Consider the following 23,978-nt stretch of genomic DNA (forward strand, 5'->3'; position numbering starts at 1 on the left):
GAGCTTTGAAGCCACGTGCGAGCAAACAGGAATGCAAGAGAAGTACAGCACTCTATTCCAGCCGCAATCGAGTGGCATGGTGGAGTGAAGGAATTGAGAGATTCAGGAGGCCTGCCGAAACTGGTCTACTCTGGAGGCAAAGTAGGCAACACTTGTCCCTGAAGTTCAACTGTCATAATCAAAAGGGACTATTGCAAAAATAAGAGCATACAAGAATGTTGTACATTATTGCTTAATGTAAAATATCCACCTAAATACACCCCGATCACAAACTCAGGCCAACCATCACCTAAACCCGATACAACTCTCCTCAAAGAAGAGAGAATTTATGGGAATTCAAGAAAAAAACAAAAGAATCTGACAAGACAATTTGGAAACCTCAAAAAGGAGACTGGATCCAAGAAAGGAAATTCCATAAAAATAATTCCGACCCTAGTTTCCATGGTAGGTGGAAACCTTCTTGTGTTGTTGCCCAGGTCATTAACAATAGGACTGTGGTAATCGTGACCGGGAGGAGCAACAAGACCTCAGCATCAAATTTGCCCCAGCAGGATTGATTTACTCCCCCAGAGTGAATGGAACTTTTATATTAGACCAGTACATGGATCCACCATGGAGTCCCTACACCCCAGTGGGGAGGAAGGATGAGATGTATTCAAAAGATAAAACACAGGTTTAGATCTAAACAGAAATGTATAAATTCATGTTTACTTGATCTCATAGATGCATGGTCCAGGGATAATACATCCAAAATGCATTGTTGTTTTTAGAGTAAGACAGACACAAACTCCAGGAAGCAATGTCGTATTTACTGTATTTTATTTTTGATATTTGTGCTTATAATAATATTGTTCAGTGCTGCCTTACTTACAATTTGTTCTGTTGCAGACAAAGTCGCATTTACTACAGAAATTTTCTCATCTGGCTCAGACACCCCTAAAACTTAATGACTGAGAGAATATTATTTGAGGGGACCTGTCAGTAATGATGGTTCTACTTTAACTACACCCTATCCTTGTTATATGCATTTTCAGACTCTGAGGATTCACAGTATTGTGAGGAACCTATTTCTACCAACGTCTCCTTATATGTGTCCAAAACTCACAGTTATGCGAGGGGCACGGCTTTCCCGCCAATACAAATCATGTGCGCACGCCTCACAGTCTCACTGTTGGGACGAGAAGCACCGCTTTCCTGCCAATAAAGTCAGGTGTGCGCGCCTGACAGTTTCACTCCCGCCAGTCTCGCATTGGTTTTGGCAAAGTGTGGATATGCGATCTTGTGCTCTTAAACTTTTGTTGGTTTTACCTATGGTGCAGTGATTTTGTGATTGAAATATTTAACTATGCCGCCTAAGCATCCGATGTCATGTCCTGGGCCATCAGCCGAGTGGCAGAGAGCCGCTTTAACACTTGAAAAATAGTTGGAAATTATAAACAGCGCGGCATCAGTTGAAGGTAACACAGCTCTGGGACTCTACTGCTGGGAACGGAATCTTGCCTTTAAAGTTCTTTTAATGCTTGACAATGCGCCAGCCCATCCTAAGCATTGGGACAGCATTTATCCTAACACAACAGTGCGTTACCTGCTGCCTAACACAACATCGCTGATTCGACTACTTGACCAAGGTGTGATCCACATTCAAGGCGTATTTTTTTACGATGAACTATCTCTCAGATGTTGCAAGCAACGGACAATTCTGAAAATCCCAGGAGTTTACCAACGGTGAGGGAATGGTGGAAGTCGGAACACTTGCCACAAATGGGGGTGGACATGGACCCAAGTTTAGAACGGAGTCAGCATTTCAGTCGTTCCCTGTCATCAACCCTTCTTCTCTACAAGCAAATTTATGCTGAAAAGCAAAATGCTACCAAGCAAACAACCCTCATCAATTTCTTCAAACCGGTGTCAGCTCCTGCTGCCGGAAGTTCAAAGAGTTTTGTAAGTCTTTCTTCACCCCTTGCTGTGCTTGATATGATCCCGACACCACAACAACCACTCATCTCCTGGAGCAAACACACCTGCCACTGTTGATGAGTACTATAATCCCTAGTATGTTAACTTTCAACTTGACAGACAGACAGACATACTTTATTGATCCCAAGGGAAACTGGGTTTCATTACAGTCGCACCAACCAAGAATAGTGTAGAAATATAGCAATGTAAAACCATAAATAATCAAATAATTATTTAATAATTAAATAATTAAATTTAAGCTGAATATTACCTTAAATTGATGAAATATAATACAAATTTTGCCTGTACTGCTTTTGTGTCATATTGGTATGAAAATGTGCATAAATTACAGATAAATCATATTTAGGAAGCTGGAGCACATCTCTATTTTCTCCATTTAAATAATTATTCACATTATGCGTCGACTGCGAGGAACGTATCCCCTGCATATAAAAGGACAGGGTGTATCACTAAATGGCCCTTATCTCTTGGTCATAGGTGATCTAATATACTGGAGCCTCTGACAAGGTGATTGTTTCTGCCCATGTGAACATTCACTCTGACAGCATTGCAGATGCAATGAACATGGGTACATGGGAGGGCAAACAGTCCTTTGCAGAAATGATTAATAAAATCCTAACAAAACTGAGATTCCAGCTGAGATTTTGAAGGTAAACTAAAAGAGGAATCCCCTGAAATGGATCCCTCTACATTTGAAGAAAAGTATAGACACAGTTGTGTCATTGAATCATCCCACATATGGGAACATGGCATTGAAGTTGTTTCCATAGATGTACAATGGTGAGCATTCTAACTGGCTTCATCACCATCTGGTATGAGGGGTGGGGTGTGCTACTGCACAGGATTAAAATAAGCTGCAGAGGGTTCTAAACTTCATCTGCTCCATCACAGGCACTAACTATCCAGGACATCTTCAAGTGGTGATGCCTCAAAAAGGCGGTAACCATCATTAGGGACCCCCCCCCCCCACACCCGTCCTCCAAGACATGCTCTCTACTCACTGCTACCATCCGGAAGGAGGTACAGGGGCCTGAGGGCACTCACTCAACAATTCAGGAACAGCTGCTTCCCCTCTGCCATGTGGTTTCTGAATGGACAGTGAACCCATGAACACTACCTCACTACTTTTTTATTCTTTTTGCATTTCTTACATAATTTAACTATTAACATACATATACACTTACTGTAATTCACAGTTTTTTTCTCTATTATCATGTATTGCATTGCACTGCTGTCACAAAGACAACAAATTTCACAACATATGCCGATGATATTAAACCTGACTCTGATTCTGAGAATTTTTTAATGCAGACTTATTCAGTGGACAGGTAGTTTATTGCACTTTCCCGTTATGGTCAACAAGTAAATGAACTTACTTCCTACAAAAGTTTTAGAAGTTTCCTTTCTTCCATTACTAAATGTCAAGGGAACACGACAATTTTCTGCATTTCTAAATGGTTCAGTAAAGCCCTTGACCCAGGTTGTTGCATGGGAATATAATTTGGAAAGATGCACTGAAGCAGAATGTGAGATAAAACAAAAATGTTTCCTTCCTGGTCAACTGAAACTGAAAAGTCCAAGACACTTTTTAGAGATTTTTGTCCCATAGACTATTATACAGTATCTATCCAGATTTCCTATTTGCCTTTAATCAAGCAGTCATGAATAGTTTGTGCTGTGGTGTGAATAATACCTCACCATGAAAATTAGTTCAGACTTATTGGTACGCTCACAAATTAACTTATATTTCAGATAGACTTTGAGTAAACAGGAAAACAACTCTATGACAAATTTTACTGTCAGTGACAAATTTTGGGATTACACCAATAACGTTGCTTCCCAAACAGACAATATTATATACACAGATAAGCCTTCAATTATTGCTGTGTATTCAATCACATAATATTATCATAAACAGAAGAGAGAGAAAAAAATGATATGGCTTTTCATGATTTAATAAAAATGTTAAGGGTAAAACTTTCTGTACAGCCATGCCTTGACAGTGCTCACTCTCATAATAGTCTGGATGGGATCCTTCAGTTCACTTGGAAGGTAGAAATTTCTGATGACCAAAGTTCAGAAATATTGCTATGAGGGATCACTCACTTTTTAAGGTTAGTAAAGGAAATGACAGAGTAATTTGATGATTTAACCTGTGTTGCATACCTCTAGACAGAAATGCAACTCTAATTTTAAGGAGCAATTTGTGCTACATGTAACAAAGTGTGATCTCGAAGGACTTGATACTTGCCAGCAATTGCCAGAAGGAACTCAGTCAAGTTAAAAGAATATTTTTCTATATACAGTATTATGAGAGTAATTGAACTGACATAATCAGATGAGCGAGGCACCTCCTTTTACAAGATTCCTTTGCCAACTCGTACTAAACCTCTGATTGACTTAATGTTCTAGCTGAAGCTATAACAAAGATATTTCCAGCTGTTACACATTTAGCTTCCACAGCGACCAATACAGTTTCCAGGTGGATTAGCACTGCTTTAAATTGGGTTGAATTTTTTTTTTCGCAGTTTTCCAATGGACAATTCCCTTACTGAACTTCTAGTGCTCTGTTGTTGAGGTGTTGAAGCCTGCAAAGATGGAAGTTTGGTGACTTCTGCTCTTTGTACAAAGGCTTCACTCCTAAGATTCTGTTAACTCTCATACTAACCCTGCACTACTCTGGGTTGTCTCTCATGACTGCTTTGCTATCACTTGCCTTGCATGCACCTTTTTGCCTATTCTTCTGGTTTGTCCTTAACCCTGAAAGAGGGGAAGACTGCCCTGATAATTTTGTCCTTGTTCTTCTCCTTTTCCTGGTTCTGATCACTAACATTGCCCACTGGTATGTAGGTTTCTCATCTCATCTTGAGGGAGATTGGGATGCATCTGTCACAAATAATTGGTCTACTAACAACCCAACAGAAAGTTGAGTCATCAAACGTGATTTTTCGATTACCTATTTGGATATTACACATTTACTTTCTAACATGTATATGTATTGCTTTAAAGATTTTATGTAATGTACTTTGCAAAAGTGTTGTTCGTTGCCAATGATAGCATTATACCATCATGGTTTAAACCTTTTATCATTTAAAGCCATCTACCTCTCGAGCAGGAGAAAGTCTGAAGATGCTGGAAATCCAAAGCAACACACGGAAAATGCTGGAGGAACTCAGCAGGTCAGGCAGCATCTATGGAAAAGAGTAAACAGTCAAGGTTTTGGGTCGAGACTCTTCTTGAAAACTGGGTATGAGCATGTGATGAGATGGCAATCTAGATCATGCTCAACAAGGCCTGTATTTGGTCATCATGTGACACCTTAACATATTCCCATTCTACATTTGATGATACTTGTGCCTAAGTCTGGAGCCTTCTGCATTTTCAATGTCTCAATGCCAATGGTTCCAACAGAAAGATTTATCACTATATGACTTATTTCTATATAATTATTAACATTCCTTTCCTCCTCCATGCTTCATATGTTTCATATCACCTTTTTATTTGATTTGGACTGCACCATTGATAACTTCCTCCATTTCCCATGTTTTGCATTCATTTGTAATTCAATAACGTTTAAGAATTATGATGTAGAAGACATTTGTCCAAAATGTAAACTGGGTTCAACTTTGGTCATGCTGTGTTCACATTTTTATTGTTGAAACTTTAGCTCTTTAATCTTAGTTGACATAAAGCAAAGGTCTATGAAAAGCCATTATTTTCTTCATTGGAAAAGAAATGTAATAGTTCTCTCATGTAAACAAATGGTATATATGGTATGTTGGTAGTGTTACACAGATTTCTACAATCCCACATGGTTAGGTAGTTGCTATCATGTTCCTCTTTTTTCAGTACTCTAAGGACTAGTCAGCATGTCTGGAATAATGACATAATTATTCCTTCTGCCAAAAACGCATTTCATGCTTGTTCCTTTATTTATCTAGAGAATAATATTTACATTAGCATAGGCAGGTTTTCAGGAATACAGTTTTTCAATGAAACTTGTTTTATTTTCTCCAGTGCATAACTTAAGAATTTCTCCAGCAGATTAGAAAATGTGCTATAGCACAGAATAATACAAACTTTAAAGCAGTGTTCTCTGTGCCATTGTCCTGAATCAGGGGTTCCCAGCCTGGGGTCCATGAACCCCTCGGTTAATGGTAGGGATCCATGGCACAAAAACGGTTGGGAACACCTGTCCTAAATGGTGTTCTACAGTTTGGTTCGGAAACTCTACTCACTGCAAGTATCAGTCAAGCCCAACGTTATCCACACCACGCATTTTACCACATGGGCATCTTCCCAAAACAGTCATTAGAAGTGGAAAAAACAATTGATTTTTTTTCTCTTCCATAACACAGAAAGAACTCTAAGGACAATAATACTGCATTAGTTGTGGTCAAACTTAATTTGCAAAATTCCAGTATCAAAGCAGATACTCTCTGATGGGAACACATAACAAATTGAGTTTCTTAACCTCAAATGCCATGTGTTTTTCATTTGTGTCCAGCCAGTAGAGCATCAACATCATATTGCCTCTCATTTTAATGGTTTCAGCCACTACTACCCATGAACAATATCATGAGGGGTTGCTGCATTTAAAGATAGATTGAATGGTTAAAGTTCACTTATACCACACCATGAATGCAGCAGGCCCTTTCTATAAAAGTAATAGAAGATCTAGGCCTTAGGACCCTCATGCCTGTTCATTCAGTAAGATCATGGCTGATCTTTTATCTTAGCGTCACAAGCCAGCGTTAACCTCACACTGCTTAATATTCGCAGTTCAAAGTACAAGGTAAATTTATTATCAAAGAACATATATGTCACCATATAAAACCCTGAGATGCATTTACTTGTGGGCATACTCAATAAATCTATAGAATAAAAACCATAACAGAAAGAACAGCCAACTAGGGTGTTCAACCAGTGTGCAAAAGACAACAAACTGTGCAAATACAAAAAGAAGAAATAATAATAATAATAAATAAATATCCAATAAATATCGAAAACATGAGATGATGTGTCTTTGAAAGTTAGTCCATAGATTGGGGGAACGTTTCAATGATGGGGCACGTGAAGTTGAGTGAAGTTATCCCATTTTGTTCAAGAGCCCGATGGTTGAGGTGGAGTAATTGTTCCTGAACCTGGTAGTCTGAGCCTTGAGGCTTCTGTACCTTCTTCCTGATGGCAGCTGTGAGAAGAAAGCATGACCTTGGTGGTGGGGGTCCCTGATATCGAATGCTGCTTTCCTGCGATGGCGCTCCATATAGATGTGCTCAGTGGAGGGGAGGGCTTTACCTGTGATGGACTGGGGTGAATCCAATGTTCAATATGTTCAAGGGCATTGGTGTTTCCAAACCAGGTTGTGATGCAGCCAGTCAGTATACTCTCCACCACACGTCCATAGAAGTTTGTCAAAGTATTAGACATCATGCTGAATCTTCGCCAACTCATATGGAAGTAGAGGCACTGCCATTAGAAGTTAGGGTGTTTATCCTCCACCCTGAGTTTAGGCTCACTGTGGCAGTGCATGAGACTATGGTTAGACATATCGATATGGGAATGGGAGGTCAAATTGAAATGGGTTGCCACCAAGAGATCCTGGCTTTAACTGCTTACTGTCACCTAATTGGTGATCGTTCCAGGTCTAATAATGTAAGTAGGACTCATTGGAGGACAAGATCACATGAATTTAAGACCATAAGACGAAAAGGCATAGGAGCAGAATCAGGCCATTTGGCCCATCAAGTCTGCTCCGCCATTCAGTCATGGCTGATCCTTCTTTATCTCCTTCTCAACCCCAGTTCCTGGCCTTCTCTCCATAACCTTTGATACCATGTCCAATCAAGAACTTATCATGCTCTGCCTTAAATACACCCAACGACCTGGCCTCCACAGCTGCATGTGGCAACAAGTTCACCACCCTCTGGCTAAAGAAATTTCTCCACATCTCTGTTTTCAATGGACGCTCCTCTATTCTGAGACTGTGCCCTCTTGCACTAAATTTCCCCCACCATGGGAAACATCTTTTCCACAACTACCCTGTCTAGGCCTTTCAACATTTGAAAGGTTTCAATGAGATCCCCCTCATCCTTCTAAATTCCATCCTTCTAAGACTCAGAGCCATCAAACATTCCTTATATGATAACCCTTTCATTCCTGGAATCATCCTTGTGAACTGCCTCTGGACCCTCTCCAATGCCAGCACATCTTTTCTAAGATGAGGATCCCAAAACTGTTCATAATACTCAAGGTGTAGCCTCACCAGAGCCTTATAAAGCCTTAGCATCACATCCTTCCTATAATGGTCTTGAATGTGAACAGTCTATTGGAAATAGCTGATGGGATGGCACAATGAAATGCATGTTGTATTGCAAAGCTGACAGAAACACAGCATTCAGTAGCAATGAGATGATGATAATCTTTCTCACTGTCCATTACACCCCTGGTCTTGATGCCAAAATCAAAACAGCTGATGCAGTTTACCACGTTATCATCCAAGTCATCAATTCTCATGACCTTCTACAGATGTATAGTAGACAGCATCCTAACATGTTGTATCACTGCCCGGTGCAGAAAATACACTGCGGCAGACAGGAAGGTTCTACAGTGGGTAGTAAACACTGCCCAATGCAGCTTACCCACCATCAAAGGCATATATACAGAAAGATGCTGGAAAAAGGCCATGAACATCATGAAAGATCCCACACACCTTATTCAAGGACTGTTTGTGCCCACTCCCATGAGGGGGAAGGCTACATAGCATCAGTGCCAGAGATAGCAGCCTCAAAAGCAGTTACTTTCTTCAAGCAGTAAGGCACCCACTGATGCATCCCACCACTATGACTTTATCATTTTCTATCTGTCATCTTATGTACAGTTACTCCTGTACCTAGCATCACTTTATGTGTATACTGTAGCGGTGTGCTACATGCAGCGCTAAAATTACGACACGGAGTCGGTAACTGCAGTCGAAGGAAAAAACTTTATTCGAAATCCTCAGCCTCACTTTTAAGCCTCCCTCAACCTGCCCCCCGTGGCGCAGAGGCTCTAAAGCTCTGTGCTCGCAAACCCCCATAGGCTATCTAATTGTGAGCCGGTTCGGATGTGCCAGGAAATGGGTCGTCACAATACAATCAATCTATGTACATAGGCTATCTTATGTATTTATATTTATTGTGCTTTTTTTATTATTGTTTTCTTTATCTAATTGGATATTTTTTTGTGCTGCATCGATTATTTCATTCTCCTTTACACTTGAGTACTGGAAGTTACATTAAACAATCTGGTAACATAGATGACAAACATCAATGGACCCAGAACTCATCTCTGAGGAACACTAGTCACAGGCCTCCAGTCAGAGAGACAACTACCACTCTCTGGCCACTCCTACTAAGCAAATGTTGAATCAAATTTACTACTTTATCCTTCATCACAGAGTCTTGCCAGCTTCAGAAGTTTTCTGATGACTCTGCCATAGTTGGATGCATCAGCAAGGGAGATGAGGCTGAATACAGGGCTACGGTGGGAAACTTTGTCACATGGTGCAAGCAGAATCATCTGCAGCTTAATGTGAAAAAGACTAAGGAGCTGGTGGTGGACCTGAGGAGGGCTAAGGCACCGGTGACCTTTGTTTCCATCCAAGGGGTCAGTGTGGACATGGTGGAGGATTACAAATACCTGGGGATACGAATGGACAATAAACTGGACTGGTCAAAGAATACCAAGGCTGTTTACAAGAAGGGTCAGAGTTGTCTCTACTTTCTGAGGAGACTGAGGTCCTTTAACATCTGCCGGATGATGCTGAGGATGTTCTCTGAGGCTGTGGTGGCCAATGCTATCACGTTTGCTGTTGTGTGCTGGGGCAGCAGGCTGAGGGTAGCAGACACCAACAGAATCAACAAACTCATTTCTAAGGCCAGTGATGTTGTGGGGGTGGAACTGGACTCTCTGCCGGTGGTGTCTGAAAAGAGGATGCTATCCAAGTTACATGCCATCTTGGACAATGACTCCCATCCACTCCATAATGTACTGGTTAGGCACAGAAGTACATTCAGCCAGAGACTCATTCCACCGAGATGTAACACTGAGCGTCATAGGAAGTCATTCCTGCCTGTGGCCATCAAAGTTTACAACTCCTCCCTCAGAGTGTCAGACACCCTGAGCCAATAGGCTGGTCCTGGACTTATTTCCACTTGGCATGATTATCTTATTATTATTTAATTATTTATGGTTTTATGTTGCTATATTTCTTCACTATTCTTGGTTGGTGCGGCTGTAATGAAACCCAGTTTCCCTCGGGATCAATAAAGTATGTCTGTCTGTCTGTCTGAATGACAAACAACTGAACCTTTTGGACTAGCCACCCATGAGGTACTTTTCTAAACTTCACATGGACACAATCCTTTGCCTTTCTTTCATCAACCTTCCTCGCTAGCTCGTTGGAAAAACTCTGGAAGATTGGTTAGACATGATCTATCATGCACAAAGCAATGTTGACTACCCTCATAATATCCTGTCGATCTTATATATCCTGCCTCTAGAATAACTTCCAATAACTTACCCAATACTGGCATCAGACTTACTGGCCTTTAATTTCACAACTCATACTTAGAGCCTTTCTTGAACGACTGAACAATATGAGTTATCCTCTAATCCTTTGGTACCTCCCTTGTGGCTAAGGACATTTTAAATACCTCTACCAGAGCCCCTGCAATTTCTGCACTACCTTCCCACAAGGTCAAGGGGACACCTTGTCAGGCCCTGGAAACTTAAGCACCCTTATTTGCCTCAGGACAGCAAACACCTCCTCTTCGGTAATCAGGATGCAGTTTATGACCTCAGTACTGTTTTGCCTGAGTTCTATAGACTCCATGTACATACCTTGAGTAATTACAGATGCAAAAACATCAACCCAAGATCTCTCATCCCTCTATAGAACTCCTTGGGATTCTCCTTTACCTTGTCTGCTAGAGCAATGTCATGGCTTCTTTTATGATTTCCCTCTTAAGTATTTTCTTGCATTTCTTATACTTAAGTACCTCAATTGTTTCTTGCTGCCAATATCTGTTATGCACCTCTTTAACGTAACCAGGCCTCAAAATCCCTTGAAAAGCAAGGTTCCCTAAATCTGTTAACCATGCCTTTTATTTTAACAGGAACATACAAACTCTGAGCTCTCAGTATTGCCCTTTTGAAGACTCCCAATAGACAATAGGTGCAGGAGTAGGCCATTCAGCCCTTTGAGCCAACACCGCCATTCAATGTGATCATGGCTGATCATCCACAGTCAGAACCCCGTTCCTGCCTTCTCTCCATATCACTTGACTCCACTATCCTTAAGAGCTCTATCTAACTCTTTCTTGAAAGCATCCAGAGAATTGGCCTCCACTGCCTTCTGAGGCAGAGCATTCCATAGATCCACAACTCTCTGGGTGAAAAAGTTTTTCCTCAACTCTGTTCTAAATGGACTGCCCCTTATTCTTAAACTGTGGCTTTTGGTTCTGGACTCCCCCAACATCGGAAACATTTTTCCTGCTTCTAGCATGTCCACTTCCACTTACAAAGCATCTATTTGCCAGAAAACAGTTTTTCCCAATCCAAACTAGCCATGTCTTTTCTGATGCCATCGAAATTGGCCTTCCTTCAATTTAGAATTTCAACCCGAGGACCCAATCTATCCTACTCTATAATGATCTTGAACAATTTGAATTATAATCTTTAGATCTAAAGTACTCCCCTTCACACACTTCTGTCACCTGCCCTGACTGGTTCCTTCATTGGAGATCCAGTATCACTCTTTCTCTGGTTGAACATCTATATATTGATTAAGGAAACCTTCCTGAATACATTTGACAAATTCTATCCCACTGAGCCCTTGTACAGTATGGAAATCAAAGTCAATATGTGGAAAGTTAAGATCACCTACTATCACAACCTTATGTTTCTTGCAACTGCCTAATCTCTATAGAAATTTGCTCCTCTATATTCTCAGAATCAGAATCAGGTTTATTATCACTGGCATGTGACGTGGAATTTGTTAACTTAGCAGCAGCAGTTCAATGCAATACACAATCTAGCAGAGAGAGAGAAATATAATAATAATAATAATAATAAATAAATCTATTATGTATGTTGAGCAGATTTTAAAACACGTGCAAAAACAGAAATACTGTATATTAAAAAAAAGTGAGGTAGTGCCCAAAGATTCAATGTCCATTTAGGAATTGAATGGCAGAGGGGAAGAAGTTGTTCTTGAATCGCTGAGTGTGTGCCTTCAGATTTCTGTACCTCCTACCTGATAATAACAATGAGAAAAGGGCATGCCCTGGGTGCTGGACGTCTTTAATAATGGACATTGCCTTTCTGAGACACCGCTCCCTAAAGATGTCCTGGGTTCTTTGTAGGCTAGCATCCAAGATGGAGCTGACTAGATTTACAACCTTCTTCAGCTTCTGTGCAGTAGCCCATCCATACCAGACAGTGATGCTGCCTGTCCGAATGCTCTCCACGGTACAACAATAGAAGTTTTTGAGTGTATTTGTTGACATGCCAAATCTATTCAAACTCCTAATAAAGTAAGGCTGCTGTCTTGTCGTCTTTACGACTACATCAATATGTTGGGACCAGGTTAGATCCTCAGAGATCTTGACACCCAGAAACTTGAACCTGCTCACTCTCTCCACTTCTGATCCCTCTATGAGGATTGGTATGTGTTCCTTTGTCTTACCCTTCCTGAAGTCCACAATCAGCTCTATCATCTTACTGATGTTGAGTGCCAGGTTGTTGCTGTGGCACCACTCCACAAGTTGGCACATCTCACTCCTGAATGCCCTCTCGTCTCCACCTGAGATTCTACCAACAAATGGTTGCATCATCAGCAAACCCTTCTAACTATACGAGGATCTATAATATAATTGCTTTAACAAGGTAATCCTTTTCTTGTTCCTCTGTCACACCTCATTTGCCTCATTAGACAAACGCTCCTGTCTGCCCTGTCAGAGCACTGCTGTGACATTCTCCATGATGAGTAAAGTCATCCAAGATGGATGTCCCTCAATCATGTCCTGCTTCTCCCGCGAGCAAGTCTCACTAATGGCTGCAGTGTCATGCTGAACCATGCTCTCAGCTCATCCGTCTTTCCTACAATACTCCAATCAGTAGGTGTATGCACACAACATTGAAATAGATGCAACTCAGACCATTATTCCCACCAAGGTCAACCTTTTGATTCCTGTCTTTGTATGCAGCTTTAACAAATTATTTCCTCACCACCTCTCCACTATCTTCCCTGGCACTCTATATCCCGTTCCACTGCAAGTCAAGCATAAAACCCTCAAAGCAGCACTATCAAACTTTCCCACAAAAATATTGGATTTCCCTCCAGTTCATATGCAAAGTGTCCCAATTTTACAGGTTTCCCCTTCCCTGGAAGAGAGCCAATGACCCATAAATCTGAAGGCAAAGAATGGGAATAAAGGGGGCCTTTTCTGGTTGGCTGCCGATGACCAGTGATGTTCTGTAGTGGTTGGTACTGGGACCAATCTTTTGTGTTATATGTCAGTGACTAGGATGATGGAATTGCTGTCTTTGTGGCCAAGTTTGTGATGTACCAAAGATAGGTGGGGGGGGGGGGGCGGCAGGTATTGCTGAAGAAGCAGGGCATCTGCAGGAGGACTCAAATAGATTGGGAGAATGGGCAAAGTAGTGGCAGATAGAATATAGTGTATGGTGATGCACTTTGGTGGAAGGAATAAAAGCATAGGATATTTTCTGTACAGGAGAAAAATTCAAAAATCAAATGTGTATAGGGACTTGGAAGTCCTTGATCAGGATTTCCTTCAGATTAACTTGCAGGTTGAGTCGGTAGTAAAGAAAGCAAATGCAATTTTAGCATTCATTTTGAGAGGATTAGAATATAAGAGCTGAGGCTTTAGAAGGCATTGGTCAGACCAAACGTAAAGTATTATGAGCTGTTTTGAGACCCTATCTAAGAAAATATGTGCTGGCATTGGAAAGATTCCAGAGGAAGTTCATGAGAATGATTCGAAGAATGAAAGGGTTAATGTATGAGGAGCATTTGATGGCTCTGGGCTTGTACATGCTGGTTTTTTTGAGGGTTGATCCCACTGAAGCCTATCAAATATTGAAAGGCCTACATAGAGTGAATATGATGAGGATGTTTCCTATAGTGGGTGAGTCAAGCACCAGAGGGCGCAACCTCAGAGATGAGGAGAAATTTCTGCAGCCAGAGGATGGTGAATCTGTGGAATTCATTGCCATGAACGGCTGTCGATGCCAAGCCTTTGAGTACATTTAAAGTGGAAGTTGATAGGTTCTTGATTAGTTCAGTCAGGGTGTCAAAGAGAGGGTGTTACAGAGAGAAGGCAAGGGAATGGGGTTGAGATAAATCAGCCATAATGGAATGCCAGAGAAGTCTTGATGGGCTGAATGGCTTAAATCTGCTCCTATGGCTTAAAGTCTTAGGAACTCCCTTGTTAGCCAAGGTTTCCTCATCCTCCCTTTAGAATACTTCTTTGAGATTTCTGTGGCTGTGCATTACTGTCCATACAAGGAAAAACAGAATCAACTGTACCACTGACACCTTCCTCCCTCTCTGATGCTCTAAACAAATTATATGCATGCTTCGAGGCATGCAACACTAGCCACAAAAGCTAACTCCTCCCATGTGTGCAGGCATCACCTGTAATAGCAGAGAATTGAGAAGAACTCTGCAGAGAGTCAACTCCTGTAAGGCGGCCGGGCCAGCGAACATTTGAGGCCAAGTACTCAGGGAGTGTGGACACCAATTCACTAATATCTTCATAGATGTTTTCAATACTTCAGTCATCCAGGTTTCTGTCCCCTTGTGTTTCAAATCAGCTACCATCGTCTCCATACAAAGAACTCTACACCTTCAGAACTAAATGACCAATTCCAGTGGCACTGACATCAATCATCAAGGAGTGTTTTGAGTGGCTGATAATGGCACATATCAAAAAATATGCTTACCAACAGACCCACTTTACGATGCCGTAGCACCTGGTCCAGACACACTGAGAAAACAAGGACACTTACTTTATGTCCAAATATTGTTTCTGGCTTTCAGTTGGGCATTCAACACTATTGTCCCACAAACTTTGATGAACAAACTCCGACTCCCCGGTCTAAGTACACCACTGTGTAACTGGGTATTGGATTTACCAACCAACAAACCTCAGATAGTCGGGATGCACATCATCCTCATCACAGGTGCCCGCCAGGGCGGTGTGCTGAGCCCATTGCGGTACTCTGCTCACACATGGCTGCATGACCAATCACCCAAATGGTCACATCATTAATTTTGCCAGTGACACGACTGTAGTGGGGCTCATAACCAACAATGACGAGACAGCATACAGAGAGCCAATCGAATAGTACCAGGTCTGGAACCAGCCCTTGAGTTCTTCCAGTACTTTACCACTACTCTGTTACTTCCCGTCAGTCACTTTTATGTACAGCGCAGTGCCACTTAATGGATGGACATACAATCATTCTATGTATATAAGCTATCTTATGTATTTATATTTATTGTGTTTCTTATTATTAGTAGTATTATTGTGGTACTTATCTTTTGTGATTTTTTTATGTTGTATTGGATCCAGAATAACAACTATTTTGTTCTCCTTACATTTACACTTATTTCCTTACAGGAAATGATGTTAAACAATCTTGATCTATCCTGCGTTTTCCAGTTTGCTCCCAGAAACTCCAGCCATTGCTGTTCTGCCATCACCCCTGCTAGTGTCCCCTTCCAATCAACTTTGGTCAGCTTCTCTCTCATGCCTCTGTAATTCCTTTTACTCCGATGTAATACTGATACATCTGATTTTAGCTTCTCCCTCCCAAACTGCAGGGTGAATTTGATCATATTATGCTTACTGTTTCCCAAGGGTTCCTTTATCTTAAGCTCCCTAAACAAATCTGGTTCATTACACAACACCCAATCCAGAATTGTCTTTCCCTAACAGGTTCAACAGCAACAGCAAGCTGCTCTGCAAAATCATCTGATAAGCTTTCCTTTTGGGATCCAGCACCAATCTACTTGCATATTGAATTCCCCCATGACTATCACATCATTGCCCTTTCTCTACATGTCTTTTTATCTCCCATTGTAATTTGTACCCAACATTTTGCCTGCTCTTCAGAGGACCATATACAATTTCTATCAGGTTCTTTTACATTTGCAATTTCTTAACTCAATCCACTAGGATTCAACATCTTTCTATCCCATGATATTTCTTTCTAAGGATTTTATTTTACTTTTTACCAATAGGGTCATCACACCACCTTTGCCTACCTGCCTGTCCTTTTGAAATGATGTGTATCCTTTGACATAAAGCTTCCAACTATGATCTTTCAGCCATGACTAGGAGATGCCCACAACATCATACCCAGCAATCTTAAACTGCACTACAAGATCATCTACATTATTCTATATACTTGTTTATTCAAATATAACACCTTCAGTCCTGTAGTCATCTCTCTTTTCAATTTGCCCCCATATTGGTCTTCAGCTCATCCCATTAACTGCAATTTTGCTGTGTCATCTATCTATCCTTCCTCACAGTCTCACTACACTCTGCATCTACTTGTGTATCAAATGCCCCATCCACAGCCCCACCCTCCCCACAGTCATATTAGTTTGAATCCTCTGCAACATGTCTAGCAAACCTGCTCATAGATATAGGACTTCCTCAAGTTCAGGTGTAACCTATCCTTCTTGTGCAGGTCATACCTTGTCCTGCAGAATCCCTATCACTTCTGCTTACCTCTTCTCATTCTGCATGACAGACAAAGGTTGCATAATCTGTTGACCATCATACACACTAGTTTGTTAATGAATTACTGGAATTCCGTTTTATTTTTCTTTTAGATATTTTCTATAGGCACTGTACACCTGCAAAACATGTATTTTGGAAATGGCACTCTGGGAATGCCTGAATCCAAGCAAACCTATTTCCTCTCTGCCTGGTGGATTCCAGCAAGAGAAAAATTAAAGTATTTATCTCCCATTCTATCAGACGTCAGTGGTCTGCCATACACAACACTGGCAGACTCTAGTTCCAGATGGAAACAGGTAGGCTCTTAATGTTCAGTGCAACAGTTTTGTGGTCCTTCCCTAAATACTGTGGTTCTTGCCCTCCTTTGTGTTAATGGCTGCAATGGATGTTAGATTTGTGAGGACAGCTTCTTGAAAGGTTAAGAGTCTTAATTCTTGTCCCTCAATGACTTTGAGATTACAAAATTTCCTCCATAGGCATTGTGAAATGAGTGAGAGTCTTTCTCCCACTCCTTACCTTTTCTGTTCTAACAGTCTTTCTTGTTCCATATGCTCTCTGTTGATTCTCTCAGCTACGCTGTAGAGGAAAGAGCTTGCTTATTAATGCATTGATGTTTGGAAGCAAATGCTTTGTGCAGAAGCCAGAATTCAGCAAGAAATCTTCCATCATCTGTTACTCAACTCCCCCCCTCAATTTTGCAAATTCTATTGAAAACGCAATTAACTTAATTAGAGCTGAGACCAGAAGAAATCAGCCAGCAACTAACCTGGAAGTAGTAGTTAACCTACTTTAACACTTGAAGTGGACTACCTACCATTTGTGCCCTTTCTACTGCTGTATGCTTTTTCAGCCACAGTTAGTAGGGAGCATTAGCTGAATCATATAAGTGGCACTGTTGTTGAAAAGTCACAACTACAAGCTGAATGACATAAGGTTCTACCCAGTCATATTTTAGGTGGGTTTTTCTAGTCTTTGCCACCTTTCCCTTTACTAATATTCAGTTCAACCCCTCCAAAAATGCATATAAAAGTATGGGTTGGCCATTTGCTACACAGACACCACTTAACAACAGGTTCTACTGATCTAAGCTTTTGTCTTTACCCACTGGGTACTTAATGATCATCATCTCAAAATATATGTGATATTGGCAAGGACATACTCGTTGCCTTTTTCTCATTGCCCAAGGACACTGGGCCTCCTTCTTTTAACCATTTAAGGTTCTGCATTGGCATAAAAGTGTTTTGGTTACCGCCTAGAAGGCCTACAATCTTATGTTGTATCTTTGCAGAGCACCAGGAAGCGGGAAGGTGTATGAAAGGCCACTGGAAGAAGAAAGAGCTGGGGATAATAATAATAATGAAGACCACAGGGCCTCATGCCTACTGATACCACAAAGCATCACACCAGAAACAGTCACCAAAGGGAATGAGTTAATTAGAGGGGAGTTTGTTTCACAGGGTTACGTCAAGCCTGAGTGGAGTGCAGTCTGGCTTTATTCATCAAGAACTTGGTGCAGGCATTCACTAGAGTGGATGCCCATAAAATACCCATTGCTCTATGAGCTTAGCAGGAGGACCACAACTTGGCCACTATAACAAGGCTCTTATGAACATTAGTGAACTATCTAGTTTGCACCATTGAATGCAAAAGATAGAGGCCCGGAGGAATCCACTTCCAAGATTAAGCTGTGTAGCTAGAAGATCATAATCATAATCTCAACCATGGATTGGTTCTTTGCTGGATAATAGTGACAGACCCTCTGGAGGCAGAGCTGGAGGCCACACAAAATCTTTCTGCTTTTATGTGGTCTCACCTTGATCCAGCTGAGCAGCTGCTGTTCATTGAGTGGAGAAATGTCATTCAAGAGCACCTGATTTTTAATATTAGGCACAGAGATTCTATCCAAGAAGAGATGACACGTGTCAGCAGATAGCTATTTTGTACATGCAAAGAGATATTGCCTGGGAGAAGATTGCTGTTCTATGTGAACAGAAAAATATAACACGAAACTCATTTCCCTAATACAAATGCAGATGCATGCACCCCTCACTCAGTCTTTTCTTCATTATGAGCAGAGTCTTGTTCAGGTTTATACAGAGTCTGGACATGAAGAAGAGTATAAATAACAGAGACCAGACACCTCTGATTCAAGGTCTATCAGCAGTTAAATTTCCAATCTGGAAATTGAAGCAATTGTGGAACATTCTGGAAGTCAGCCTGCACTGCACCATAGTCTACCCAATCTAACAAGAGAGTGGCTGGCATGCCGTTTCAGATCACTTACGGAGCACCAAGTAACTTCCCAGCAGAACCATCCAAGCAGCATCCTCTCATCAACCCCAAGCAGTTGTCTGAAGTCAACTCATCTGCGTGGACTCTGAATGTAAGAAGCTTTCAAACAGCTCTAATGGAGCCATTCAGCTGCACTGATGGAAAACTATAATTCTGAAATCATTATACATGGAATGCTACCACAGGAATTCAGCATCCATCATTGAGGACACCCACCTCCATCCTCTCTTTTCACTGCAGCCATAATGGAGAAGGTGCAGGGGCCTTAGGTCCCACACCATCAGGTTCAATAACAGTTATTACCCTGTAGACATCAGCTGCCTGAACATGCATGATAACTGTACTTAGCTCAGCATTGAACTAATTCCACAACCTATGGACTCATTCTCAAGGACTCTACGTTTCATCTTCTCAGTACTATTTAATTAATTAATTTACTTGTTATTTGCTTCTTTTCAACTTGCAGTTTGTCTTCTTTTGCACTTTGGTTGTTTGTCAATTTTTGTGTGTGGTTCACTATTGATTCTATTGTATATCTTTATTCTACTGTGAATCCCTGCAAGAAAGTGAATCTCAGGGTAGCATAAACGTGCTTCGACAATAAATTTACTTCAAACTTTTGGACTTTGATCTTTGATATATAGTAAAACTCTGATGATCTGCTACCTGACTACTCAGAAATCCCATTTGCAAGGAATCTGGCACATAAGATGACGTTTGCTGAATTCCATTGAAACACAACAGAGCCCCAGTTCCAACACTGCCTCATTGCTGTGTAGCCTTGAAACTCACAAGATTTGTGTAACAAAAATGGGGTTTTACTCACAATAACATCCAATTGACTAGAAGATCTGCCAGTCCGGCACCACCAAATTCCCGAGGGGGCTGCATGACTAGAGTTTTACCGTGTAATGCCAGTGAAATCAAAACATAACATGCTGGGATTACTCAGCAGGTCAGACAGCATCTGTGGAAAAAGAGACGATTAATATTTCAAGTTAGGTATTCATCTTAAGAAGTGTTTGCAGAATTTTCTATTTTTATTTCAGATTTTCAGTATCTGCAATTGATTTTGATTCTCTATAAATGCAGTGAAATGGAAAAGAGCATTAAGGTTTGTAAATTAATAGAAAAATGTTACGATTGCTGATCTTTGTGCTGCTTGATTTATGCTGAATGTTAGAAATGAGTCTGAGCATAGTCGCACTGTTGAAATACATCCTGATTTGGGAAAACATTATCTGTCACTCTGCTAATTGAGACTAGTGTGGCAGGTTTGCTGGAAATCCTGCTGCGCCTCAGCCAAATGGATTGCTGCTAGAGTGCTACGCCACTGGGACATCCGATGAGTGAGCATTACAGCAGCTAAGTGATGCAATAACATGAAAGTATTTTCCATTAGCTTAAGCATTCTGCTTGAAATTTGGAAGGTGCTTGAGCAATGTGCTGCAAGTTTAGAGCTATTAGATAGGTATTCTGATGTCAACAAAATGTCCTTTTAAATAGATATAAACACAACAGAGTAGATCATTGTTCTGTGGGTAATCAACATAGGTCATAGTTTGCACCGAAAGCTCCAACAAAGGAGGAAATGGATTACTCACAAACTGTGCTGTATTTAAATACATGACTGACATGTCTGTGCCAATATCCCTATCGGGATGCCTTCATCCAGAAGTGATCAAGTGATTGTTACTGCAATCTAGTGCCAGTTCAAAAAATTTTTCTGCAAATTTCTTTGCAGAATCAAAGGATGCCAATGGATCAAATTTCTGGACTTGCATGCTCAAACTTAAAACTGTGCAAATAGCTGTGATGACTGCCATGGCCTAAAATAGATTAGTTAAAAATGAATCAACTGCTTTTTGAATGCACCACTTGTGCTGGCAGCTCATTCCACACTCCAACGAACCTCTGAGTGAATAAGTTTCCCCTCATGTTCTCCTTGAAATTTTCACCTTTCACCCTTAACCCATGACCTCAATTGTAGTCCCACCCAACCTCAGTGGAAAAAGTCTGCTTGGATTTACCCTGTCTATACCCCAGATAATTTTAAAAACCTCTATCAAATCTCCTCTTAGTTTTTCACATTCTAAGGAATAACGTGGTGATTGAAAGGTTATAAGCAGAGAAGTACTAGATAGACTGTATTCTCTACTTTAGAAGACCTTGGCCTTGCAGACAACCTCACATTAATTTCACATAATTACCAGCACCTGCAAGAGAAAACTCAGCATCTGTGGACAGTTTGGACTCAGAGTCAGCCAGAGTCATGAGACCATGGTAGAGTCTGCTCCTCCTGTGAAGGCATATGGCATCGACTTACCCAGCAGCGGCAGATTCCCCTTCCTGGGCAGCATCATTCAGCAGGATGGTGGGACCAAGGATGACCTCCAGTGCAGACTCAACAAAGCTAGAAACATCTTTAGATCAATGAGCAACATATGAGGATCAACCAAGTACAGCGTCCACGCCAAGGTGAAGAAGCTGTACCAGAGCTGTGTTCTGTCCACACTCTTGTACGGGTCAGAATGCTGACGCATGACTGGTACTGACCTTGCCAAGCTGTTGTCATTCCACACCATGAGCCTCTGGAAGATCCTCCGCATTTTCTGGCCAATATAGATCTTAAACCATGCCCTACTGCTTCAGTATCACCAGGTGCTGCCACCAGGCAGAAGATACAGGGGCCTCAGGGGCCTCAGGTTCAAGAAAAGTTACTACCCATCAACCATCAGGCTCTTGAACAAAAGGGGATAACTGCACTCATTCTACTTCTGTTGTTCCCACAACCGATGGTCTCACTTTAAGGACTCTTTATCTTTCTTATTACTTTATGTTTATTATTTATGGCTATTTATTTATATTTGTATCTGCACAGTCTGTTGTTCATTGCTCTTGTTTACAGTCACTCTTATTTTGATTTGTTAAGTATACCTGCAGAAAAAGAATCGCAGAGTGATATGTGGTGACGTGTATGTATTCTGATAATAAATCTTACAATGAACTTTGAACTTTTGAGGATATGGCCACAATCATCATGAGGAAACGTTGGAGATGGATTGGGCACGTAAGGAGAAGAGAGGCCAACTCTATCATCAAGACAGCACTTCAATCGGCTCCTGAAGGGCAGAGGAAATGCAAGAGAACAAAGACAGCTTGGCGCCAGACAGTGGAGGCAGAAATTAGGACCTTGAACCACAGCTGGGGCACAATAGCAAAGATGGCCAAAGACAGACAGAGATGGAGGACTTCCATTGCTGCCCTAAACACCAGTGGTGTAACAGGCAGTAACTGATCAAACAGAGCTCTGAAGAGTTACTAGGTAGCCAAGAAGGAGCTTAATATTGGCCTTAGGAGAGCCAGACACTATCATGAGAAGGCCTTGACAAGTAGTATTAGAGAGAATGCAAGGCATTTGACACATATGTGAAGAATAAGAGAGTGCCGAGAGTGAGTGCAAGACTGATCAGTGACAAAAGAAGGATCATGCATTTCAACTCAAGGGAGGTCGGGGAGATCCTTAATGAATACTTTGCTTCAGTATTCACTAGTGAGAGGGACCACGACAAACGTGAGGTCTGCACAGAAAAGCCTGATGTGCTGCAACATGTTGGTGTTAAGAAAGGGGATGTGCAGGAACTGTGTCCTCATTTCCCATAGAAATAGTGCAGAGGACTAAAAGGTAGCAAACTGCTGGTCGAACTATTAGGAATCTCAGAGACAGCATTTTTGAAGAATAGTCTGATTAGGGATAGGCTCTGTGAGGCGTAGGCTATGTTTCATAAGCCTGATTGAATTCTTTGAGGATGTGACAAAACATATTGATGAAAGCAGAGTGGTGGATGAGGTGCATATGGATTTTAGTAAGCTTTGACAAGGCTTACTTAGAAAGTCAGGAAGCATGGGATCCAGGGAAACTTGGCTGTGTGGATTCAGAATTGGCTTGGCCACAGAAGGCAGTGGGTGGTTGTAGATGGGTTGCATACTTCCTGCAGATCAGTGACAAGCGGTGTTCCACAGGGATCTGTTCTGGGACCACTGCATTTCATAATTCTTATAAATGACTTGAATGAGGAAGTAACAGAGTAAGTTCGCAAAGGATATAAAGTTTGCTGGTGTTGTAGGTAGTGTAGAAGGTTGTCATAGGTTACAATGGGGCATTGATAGGATACAGAGCTGGGCTGAGAAATGGCAGATGGAGTTAAATATGGAAAGATGATTCACTTTGGAAGGTCAAATTGAAGGCAGTGTACTGGGTTAATGGTAAGATTCTTAACAGTTTGGAAGAACAGTGGGATCGTGTCCATAGATCCCTAAGTTGCTTATCAACCCCAAGTTGACAAGGTGGTTAAAAAGGCATATGGTGTGATGGCCTTCATTACTCAAGGACTGAGTTCAAGAGCCACAACAAAATGTTGGCAATTCTATAAAACTCTGGTCAGGCCACATTTGGAATATTGTGTTCAGTTCTGGTCACCTCTTTATAGGAAGGATTGTCCAGAGGCCAGAGCCTTTCTGCGGCTAACTCTCTGGGCACAGAGCTTGAAAAAAGCAACACAACAGACTTATTATAAATCAACGAGTTGTTTGTTATGTCTCCCCTCTCGCTGTGAAATGGAGACATCCCTTTTTCATTTATTAGGGAGAAAGAGAGCCTGTGGTATGTTGAATGACCGGGTGAACAAGTTGCCTTTGTGGTACTACAAGTCTATGTCTTTTTTGATGCTTTGCTGCATGTTTGAGTGCTCGGTGGAGAGCGCTGATGCTTTTTTGCTGGTGGGGGAGGGGGGCCGTTACCTTGCATGGGTATGGGAGGGGGAGTTGGGGGGGTGGTTTGGGGTTCTAATGTTTAACTGTCATTCATTCTTTGGGGCACTCTGTTTT

General features: G+C 41.4%; 1 long non-coding RNA gene across 1 annotated transcript in view; it reads right to left on the bottom strand.

Annotated features, from left to right (window-relative positions):
* LOC132385664 (uncharacterized) overlaps positions 1–23,778 on the bottom strand; it is a 46,806-nt gene extending 23,028 nt beyond the window's left edge. Inside the window, exons 1-3 of the long non-coding RNA XR_009509223.1 lie at positions 19,918–23,778; positions 17,316–17,375; positions 5,082–5,168 (exon numbers count right to left, since the gene is read on the bottom strand). This is a non-coding gene — a long non-coding RNA (uncharacterized LOC132385664). The remainder of the gene's footprint in view (positions 1–5,081; positions 5,169–17,315; positions 17,376–19,917) is intronic.
* Positions 23,779–23,978: the final 200 nt, after the last annotated feature.

Source organism: Hypanus sabinus, chromosome 2, assembly GCF_030144855.1.
Source record: "Hypanus sabinus isolate sHypSab1 chromosome 2, sHypSab1.hap1, whole genome shotgun sequence".
In the NCBI taxonomy this organism is placed as follows: domain Eukaryota; kingdom Metazoa; phylum Chordata; class Chondrichthyes; order Myliobatiformes; family Dasyatidae; genus Hypanus; species Hypanus sabinus.